Source organism: Sinocyclocheilus grahami, unplaced genomic scaffold (genome assembly GCF_001515645.1).
Source record: "Sinocyclocheilus grahami isolate Dianchi unplaced genomic scaffold, SAMN03320097.WGS_v1.1 scaffold2218.1, whole genome shotgun sequence".
Lineage (NCBI taxonomy): Eukaryota > Metazoa > Chordata > Actinopteri > Cypriniformes > Cyprinidae > Sinocyclocheilus > Sinocyclocheilus grahami.
In genome coordinates, this window is record NW_015507397.1 from 60,134 (window position 1) to 70,171 (window position 10,038).

At 41.4% G+C, this 10,038-nt stretch overlaps 1 long non-coding RNA gene across 1 annotated transcript in view; it reads left to right on the forward strand.

Moving 5' to 3' along the window:
• Positions 1-9,750, forward strand: part of LOC107574417 (uncharacterized) — a 16,621-nt gene extending 6,871 nt beyond the window's left edge. Inside the window, exons 2-3 of the long non-coding RNA XR_001607668.1 lie at positions 6,839-6,842; positions 9,670-9,750. This is a non-coding gene — a long non-coding RNA (uncharacterized lncRNA). The remainder of the gene's footprint in view (positions 1-6,838; positions 6,843-9,669) is intronic.
• Positions 9,751-10,038: the final 288 nt, after the last annotated feature.

A 10,038-nucleotide genomic window follows, 5' to 3' on the forward strand; every position in this document is an offset into this window, starting at 1 on the left:
TGTACATTAATGAGGAAAAAAAAATTAACTTAAATGATTTTAGCAAATGGCTGCAATATAACAAAGAGTGAAAAATTTAAGGGGGTCTGAATACTTTCCGTACCCACTGTATATATATGCCTGGAGCTGGTTACATAATTCCATATATGTATTGTTGTATTTTTAGACAGGTGTTTCTTACCATATATAGAATGATCAATAGCTGTCATGTATATTTCTAGGTCTTGAACAGATTCTTTCCATATATGCAGGGTCTTCAAGTTTTAAATAGTTCACTCAGTTCTTTCACTGCAGCTTTTAACCCACAGTTACTACACATAGTCTCTTTAAATAATAATTGTAGAATAATGTTGTCTTATTTATAGGCATAATTATATGTATTATATTGAATTAAGATCCCTGAAAATCTTCTACATGTATTATATTGAATTAAGATCCCTGAAAATCTTCTACATGTATTATATTGAATTAAGATCCCTGAAAATCTTCTACATGTATTATATTGAATTAAGATCCCTGAAAATCTTCTACATGTATTATATTGAATTAAGATCCCTGAAAATCTTCTACATTCTCCCCCCCTGAGGCTTAATTAAGCCTCACTCACCTGACTTTCCCAGAGCGTTACTTCATAAATTAAGTTTCTCAGCTTTAGTGCCATAGTGACTAAATGAAGTCACACAGATTCATTACCAATGAACCAATTATGCAATCACGCTCCGGAGGATATCAGAACCAAACATCTCCCCTCAAAGTTCTTGATTGGATCTGTTGCAGAAGGGAGTAAAAGATTCTGATTCCCTAACTTATTAAATATATTGGGGGTATGATCAGTAATTCAATTTTGTCAGCATAATATATCACACAAACTCAAAATTAAAACAAAGCATGCATAAATTGTCTTCAACCCAGATACATTGCGCATCGTCGAGGGTCACTCTTGGGGAGAGGTTAGGCTAGCACATACACCCGGAGTATGGCTCATCTCATCGTCTTCGTCCTCACTTGAGGTACTGGAACTCTCATCCAATATTTGCACATTTAAATTTAGTTTGTTTAGCCGTCCTTCATAATATTCATCTAAATTGTCTCTTGATATAGGTAATACACACAACAAAATAATAATCCTCCTATTACTATGGTAATTCCTAAAAACATTCCTAGTTTAGCAAACCATGTTCCCCATGCTCCAAGTTTCAGATCAAACCAATCCATCTATGTAATGGATCCATCTATGTAATCTATGCTACACCATTCTGGAATCTCTACCTTTTTTGTTGCTATTTTCATATATTGGTTCTCATCAGAATACAAACACCAATTTCCCCAGTATGGTCTACTAAAATAGTCTATAAATTTAGAATTTCCCAGACATTCAGCTGAGCAATATGACCTTGCAAAATCTTCTAAGTGACAAACATTTGTATAAAATTTAGCACATTTTAGATAATCCAAGCGAACCGTACCGAGAGAATCGTCACTACCTGCATCACTGAACTTGCAACACAAAAACAAAAGAACCGCTAGATTTAAATCAGCACAGCCAGTGAAGGATTGAACACAAATGTTTTGAACGTGCACACCTTTTTTTTAACAACCAAAAAGTTTTGTTGTCTGTTGCGGAAGAACAGACGTTCCTCTCGTTGATAGCAGAGGAGTGGATCCAGTGAGAGCTTGATGGGGCGATGCGGAATGAAAAAGTTTTTTTAGGAGTCGTGGTAGTAGAGGCGGCGCAACTATAATGACATGTGAATAATCCCGCCCACTCTAAAGCGGTACTGAACTGCAGTGGAAATGGAAACCATGCTGTGCCGAGCCGAACCGTGCCGTGCCGTACTGAGCCGTGCCGAACCGAGTCGTACCACACAGTGGAAAAGCGCCATTAGTCACCCGGGACAATTGGACACACTGCCTCTGTCTCCTTACTAGGCTGCTGTTTTCTTGTTTCCTGTAAATAGATAGCTTTGTGTATCGCAGTTAGTTTCTTCATGCAGGTTCTTGGTTCCATTTGCAATTGTTCTAGTGGGGGTCCTTTATAGGGGCCCCTACAGAATGACGCAGGCATGGGTCAACCCGTAAGCATTTCATGCGGTGTTAGGTGTGTACTTCTGTTAATTTGCGTACGATAACTCATTAATGCAAGAGGCAAAGCAGTTAAGTTTATTACTTGCACATATTTTGTTAATTTTAGTTTTAATGGTACCATTTAATCTCTCAACCATACCCTGCGATTAGCTGAATTTATTTCAGATGGTATTCCAAATCTGGAAATACTTCTCTTGTCAGAATTTTAATCACTGTTGCTTGCTTCAACCCATCTACTAAATCTGTCTATTACCACAAGCATATACCTTTTACCTTGCACCCGTTTTATCATGTCCACATAATCAATCACCAAGTGTTTATACTGGCATATGACCTATTTGTGTTGTTATACCTTTTCTAACATTATGTTTGGCGCAAATTTCACAGGAGGACAAAAATTAATCCACTACTGGTTTTAAATATGGGGACCAATATCCTTGTTGTTTAATTGTTTAATTCTCCTTATTACCTCCCCCCTCGCACAGTGATCAATTCCATGTGCATCTGGTTGGTGTACCGAGCCAGAACATCTCCTTTTTAGGAGTGGAGCTGAATTCAATCAATATGCGAGCGTTTCTATTGGAGGAGAGCTCACAAAAACTGATCAGCTCTCTCGCAATCTTCAAGTTAGGGCACTCTCCCCTGCTGAAATGCTTTCAGAGGACGCTCGGCCAGATGGCTGCCACCTTGACAGTGTGGCGCATGAGCACTTTGCGCATTAAAGTGACGCACGACTGCTGGGATGTGCTGACCCCTTGGCACGATATGACTCTGTATCGCCGGGGTGTTCTTATTGGCCAAGTGATCAGGAGAAAGACTGTTACAACAGAGGCATCTAACACGGGCTAGGGAGCCGTATGCGACGGCAGACCAGCCTTCGGGACATGGTCAGAAACTGAGAAGTTGTGGCACATAAACTGTGTGGACCTCCGTGCTGTACACCTAGCGCTCGAGTGCTTTCTCCCAGACATTCTCCACCGTCACGTTCTCATCAGGATGGACAGCATGACAGTGCTATAAATCACCAAGGGGGCATGAGCTCGCGGCCGCTGCTGAGGCTGGCGAGAGACCTTCTTCTGTGGGCAGATCAACACCTCCTCTCCATCTGGGCAGTACATGTCCCCGGACGCCTGAATTACGGCACGGACTTACAGCGCGGATATACTGTCGAGGGGCGGGGTAATCCACGGGGAGTGGAGATTACACCCTTTGACAGTCAATATGATTTGGAGTGTATTCGGCAGGGCAGAGGTGGATTTCTTCGCATCAGCGGAGAACACTCACTGCCCGCTGTTTTATTCACTGACACACTCTGGATGCACTAGCTCACAGCTGGCCGAAAGTATGCAGGAATGCTTTTCTTCCAGTGAAACTTCTGCCTCGCGTGCTTTGCAAAATCAGAGAGGAAAGGGAATCTGTTCTGTTAGTGGCACCGAAATGGCCCAATCAACCGTGGTTCCCAGAACTGGTGGAGATGCTGGTAGCCCCAATCTGGCCGCTCGACGGAGCTTGCCTGTAACAGATGCACTTCCTCAGCACGTGTTGGACATTATCTTTGAGGCTAGGGCTCCTTCCACTAGACGTCTTTACGCACATAAATGGAGAGTTTTCACAAATTGGTGCGGTTCGCGGGGCGACGACAAGAGTGCAAAAAAAAAAAGAAAGCCAGTTCGAGCCCATACAATCAGCGAGCGCTCTCTCTCAAGACATCGCTCCTGCTCGCGCTGGCCTCTGTTAAGCGAGTTGGGGACCTGCAGGCACTGTCAATTGACGACTCGTGTATTGAGTTCGGGCCAGGTGATTGCAGACTCAACTTAAAGCCTAGGAAGGCTTATGTGCCTAAAGTGCTTTAGACTCCATTTAAAGCGCAGGTCATAACACTATCTGCTTTCCGTCCCGAAATACTGGCCAGGCCGGAGCCGCTTAATACACTTTTGCTGTGCCCTGTATGTGCGGTGCACATTTATACGGAGCGCTGTAGACAGTTCAGGCTCTCGGACCAGCTATTTGAATGCTTTGGGCTGGACAAAAGGCCTGCCAGTGTCCAAGCAAAGGCTGTCACATTGGATCGTCGATGCAATTGCTTTGGCTTATGGCTCTAAGGGCGTGAAATGTCCTATAGGGGTTCGGGCCCACTTAACCCACAGACTCGCGTCCTCGTGGGCCTGGGCAAATGGCATATCTACTCAGGACATTTGCATGGCAGCAGGCTGGTCGTCACCCAGCACTTTCGCAAGGTTTTATAACCTAAATGTGTCGTCAAAATGTGCTGTCAGTGCGAGCAGCGCACGCGCCTACTCAGCCTCAGTTATGATCTGAGCTGCTTGCCTCAGTGGTTTTGACTAGGTTGTATACACCCCTGTATTGATGTACCACTAATTCAATGCTGTCCCTATCAGCTTATCACATTGTTATGATATTGTTCATCACATCTTTAGGACATGATCACCATCATACTCTGCTTATTTGAGCACCGGTACGGCCGTTGCATCATAACACAATTTCTTTGAAATTAAACAAGCTTCAACTAATCTATATGTGATGGCGCCGGAGATGCCACCATTTCACATTCTCCGTTTCACCGGCTTTAACTTCGCCCCTTGACTTTTACATGGTTTCAACTAGGTCCTGTAGACCTGAGCTGTGTTTAACAAGAGCACCAATATCATTGCCGCTCTCATTACAGTTCCGTATGTGAAACTTGACATACTTACTCGAGCCAGGCTCCATCGCTGTGACACGGCAGGATTTTATACGTTCCCATAGCAATGTAGAGTAACTGATTCGAAAGGGAACGCTCTCGGTTACTCACGTAACCTCGGTTCCCTGAGATGAGGGAACGAGACATTGCTTTTATTGCCATGTCCCCTAGCTCAGGATCTTAAAATGCAAAGTTGCTTCAGTCAAGATTCTAAATAGATGACATACAAGCGCTGCTTTATATAGAGTGGGAGCCCCTCATATTTCACGCGCTTGAACGCCATTGGCCAGATTCACTGGCGTGATTCAGTAAGGCTTCAGTAGTATTTGGAGAAAAGGGTAATTCCCATAGCAATGTCTCGTTCCCTCATCTCAGGGAACCGAGGTTACGTGAGTAACCGAGAGCATTTCCTTTCTTAGAAGGGAAAATAATGCAGTGATAATAATGCAGTAATGCACACACAAACACACACACACAACATTTTAGTTACCTTGACACTGCAGCCTGTTCATTATCAAAATAAAATAGTTAAAGCTTATAAAAATTTACACTGCACAATTTAAATAGTCCGTCGTACAATCTGTGGCATTCAACGTGACCACCGCCCCACTGTGCTGTTATAGCTGATGTGAAGGATGATGTTTTAAGCCAATGTCGATAAAGCCTATACATAATAAATAATATTTTAGCATCCAGATACGTCACGGATATGGAAGCATTTGGATTCATGCGAATGAGAGAGGCAGGCTTAATTTTCTCTTTAAATTAATTTGTTTTGGCTTGACGCTTATATAGCCTAGCCTAAATACTGTTAACTTTAGAGGATTTGTTGTAGAGAGAAGGGAACTAAAATAGCCTAATTGTGTTTATAATGTTTGTAAACATTTTGCTTTATTTACCGGTATTATAGCCTACATTATTTCTGGATGTAATAATAAAATGTAATACAATTTTCCTCTCAAAACACAATTTTATACAAGTAGTGTTTTTTAACCTTGTAGCAAACATTTTTAAATATCTTGAAAAAATACTTTAATCTCTTTACAGCATTGACCGTTTTTCCGTTTAATACATTTTGGCAAAATCTTGTTATTAAAGATGACTACTAACAGAACAACTTACAGAACTACCACATTTTGCTATAAGTTTGATTGCATCATATAATACTTGCTGTTAATAGGGTTCATCATCTGTTTTATTACGTCTTAAATTGATTTTTCCGTACATTTCTGCCATATGTACATTAACTGACAGTCACCACTGATAAGCGAACACTAAATATTGTAGAAACTTAATTTGCTGTAAAGTTGCTTTGCAATGATTTGTATCGTGAAAAGCGCTGTACAAATAAACTTGACTTGACTCAAATAAAGTTGGAATAAATGTGTTTTAGCCGACTCTTGAAGATGGTTAAGGACTCAGTGGTTGAGCAGGTCTTTCCACCAGGAAGGAACAGTTAATGAAAAAGTCTTTGAAAATGATTTTGTGCCTCTTTGGGATGAACAATAAAGTGATGTTCACTTGCAGAACGCAAGCTTCTAGAGGCACATAAGTCTGAAGTAATACATTTAGGTAAAGGGGTGCAGAGCCAGTGGTGGTTTTGTAGGCCACAAAATGCCTTGAATTTAATGCGAGCAGCTACTGGTAGCCAGTGCAAATTGATGAACAGAGGTGTGACATGCGTTCTTTTCAGGACATTAAAAATTAATCTAGCTGCCACGTTCTGGATTAATTGTAAAGGTTTGATAGAGGTGATTGGAAGACCTGCCAAGAGAGCATTGCAATAGTCCAGCCTGGAGAGAACAAGAGCTTGAACAAGCAGTTCTGAGGTATGTTCAGAAAGAAAGGTCCTGATCTTCTTGACGTTGAATAAAGCAAATCTGAAGGACCAGGACGTTTTAGCAACGTGGTCTGAGAAAGTCAGCTGATCATCAATCATAACTCCAAGGTTTCTGGCTGTTTTTGAAGGAGTTATGGTTGATGCGCCTAGCTGGATGGTGAAATTGTGATGAAACGATGGGTTTGATGGAACCACAAGCAGTTTTGTCTTAGCCAGGTTGAGTTGAAGGTGATGGTCCGTCATCCAACAAGAAATGTCTGTTAGACAAGCTGAGATGCGAGCAGCTATCGTCGGATCATCAGGATGGAATGAGAGGTAGCGTTGAGTGTCATCAGCATAGCAGTGATATGAAAAGCCATGTTTCTGAATGACAGAACCTAGTGATGCCATGTAGACAGAGAAGAGAAGTGGTCCAAGAACTGAGCCCTGAGGCACCCCAGTAGCTAGATGTTGTGACACCTCACCTCTCCAAGATACCTTGAAGGACCTATCTGAGAGGTAAGACTCAAACTACTTGCGTGCGGTTCCTGAGATGCCATTTTCAAATAGGGTTGACAGCAGAGTATATGAGCGGAGCGGCGTGATTTTGCCTGGAGCTAGGTGCGGATTTTTTTGAAAGTCGAAGCGTTGAAGTTTTCACTCGCTCCGAGAACGCTCCGTCACGAGCACAAATTATGCCAACTCACGCATTAAACATAATTAGTTAGCTTGACAGATATGTGGATCACATATGAAGGTTAAAATGGCGATGGACGAGTGTGGTTAAAGCATGTTGTAAGTTGTACAGTTTGTTAATCTCCGCTCGAAACTAATGTGCTGCTACATTGCTGCACACGGACAGAATACACAAGCTCACACATAACGTACAGATCCCGCACATACATTCAGGAATGAAGAAAATTTGGTCAACGCTGTGCTGTGATTTATCAGCTTAAAAACAGAAAAGTTACAGCATATTCTTTCTGTTTCTGAAGTAACTACCCTCAGCTTCGCCATAGTAGAGAGACGTTGCACAGGCAAGTAAACTAGCAGTTAAGCAGTCATTTATTTTGGACTTGGGCTAATTGTAGTGTTCCAATAAACCATGCTAAAATTATTCTTCTAGAATTAAGGATTTTTTTTTGTTTAATATGATTTATGAACAGAACTTTGATTTTTTCAAGCATAGTGACATAATTTAGCCGCGGAGCAGTGTTTCTGATCAGTGGGGCGGGAGCGGGAAATGGTGTATGCGGAGCTGGAGCGGAGTGATTATTGAACACTTGGAGCGCGGAGGGGAAATTGTTGCCGCTCCACTCCGCTCACATACTCTGGTTGACAGGAGGATCTGGTGGTTAACTGTGTCAAAAGCAGCGGACAGATCCAGCAAAATAAGTATTGAAGATTTGGAAGACGCTCTTGCCAGTCTTAGGGCTTCAACAACTGAGAGCAAGGCAGTCTCGGTCGAATGTCCACTTCTGAAGCCAGACTGGTTGCTGTCCAGGAGGTTGTTCTGTGTGAGAAAGGCAGAGACTTGATTGAACACAACTCGTTCAAGTGTTTTTGCATGGAAAGGTAGAAGGGAAACCGGTCTGTAGTTCTCTAAAAGAGTTGGGTTAAGAGTGGGTTTCTTAAGAAGTGGGGTTATACGAGCCTGTTTAAATGTTGAGGGAAAAACACCAGTGTGAAGGAATGTCTTGATGTGAGTGAGTGCAGGTACAACGGCAGGAGAAATGGCTTGAAGGAGATGAGATGGAATAGGATCAAGCGGACAAGTAGTAGGATGATTAGAAAGGATGAGTTTGGAGACTTCTGCCTCAGAGAGTGAAGTGAAGGATGTGAACGATTGTATGTTTGCTGGTAAGATGTGTTTGACAGATTGTGGTTTTATGACACCACTTCATTGACAATTACCTGTAATTGGGTTGTAGGCATACCCTATGTTTGTGAAGACGTTCCTGTAGGTTAGTGTGATGTCAGTGGTGAAAGGACCAACATCTCCACTGCCAGATTCCATCAGTGCAGCTGAGAACGCTATCTCTCTGTCTGTGATTGTAAAACATGAGCAATACTGTGATGTATTACTCTATTACACTGGGGATGTATTAACATCATTCAAACACACTGTTTCACCTCTATTTTCCTTTCTCAGCTCCTCCACTTGACTCTGAGTAAGATTGGAATTTTCTGTGAAGAAATAAAGATTGTGTTAAATTACATTTATAATGCTTATTGTAATAGAAAACACAGTTTATACAGAAAAAAAAAACTCAGTTTTACACTAACATTTACACTTTGCATAGAATAACATTGGTGTTTTCCTCTGAGGATCACTGATAAAAGTGTGAATGTTTTGGTGAGGCACCATCATTTTTCTTGTTCAGCTCTTTCAGGATGAAAGTTGTTCAGCAGTTTTCTCAGCGTCCCTCAGTCGTGTCTCTAAAGCTCTGATGTTGGCTTTCTGCTCTGTGACGGTGGCGGTCAGTTCTCTCAGTGCTGCGTGGATGTCAGAGAAGCTCAGATGGCAGTATTGTTGGCCGTCAGTTGAAGCTTCATCTCTCAGAGTGTCTGTCTGAGGTGGATTCTGTCTTCTGTCTTCATTGCTGAGCTGTTGACTGATCTCATCCACCCCCTATCTGGAGGGTACCACTAATAGGTAAGCATTTAATCTTATAATCTCATTTTAACTCATAAACTTCACATAAAACATCAATCACATTATAAAACACAAAACCAATAAACCATTGTAGAACACAAATATTAATAACACAAATCGTTAACATTTAATATCTTTTCTCTCCACCGAAAAGACAACAAAGTTCCCCACATACAAACAACAATGGTTTCGTCAGACTATGATCGCATTGCGCCGGCACGGCGCGGCAGTGACGTCATAAGCGGGCATTGCCCGATCGTTTGGTCTAACAAAGGAGCTAGCAAATAAATAAAGACTGAAAAGATATGAAGATGTAAACTAATTTTATTCAGTCTTTCCTGTAAACTCTACTCTGTAGTTTTATTTTTGTTACATTCTGATACATTTTCTTTGCACCATGTGATAAAGACTGAAACGATATGAAGAGATGATCCCATTTTAATTTTATCTCTTCAGTTTTTTTTCTTCAAAATCAAAATTTGACCTATGTTCAATGTAGTTTTTTTTTTTTTTTTGACATTTTGTTTGCACAATTTTTTATTCAAAGTTCCAAGCAGTGTGTTTAATAAAATTGTTTTCAATTCACTTATATTTTGAGGCTGGTTATTTGTCACATATGGTATCGATTTAGTATCAAAACCGAGGTATTAGATCCTAGTATCTTCCCGAAGTCAAAATTGTGGTATCGAGCCATCCCTAGCACACATACAAATCTCATGCAATAAAAAAAAAAAATCACATAAAATTACATGTTTCACTGTTCAATTGTACCATCTG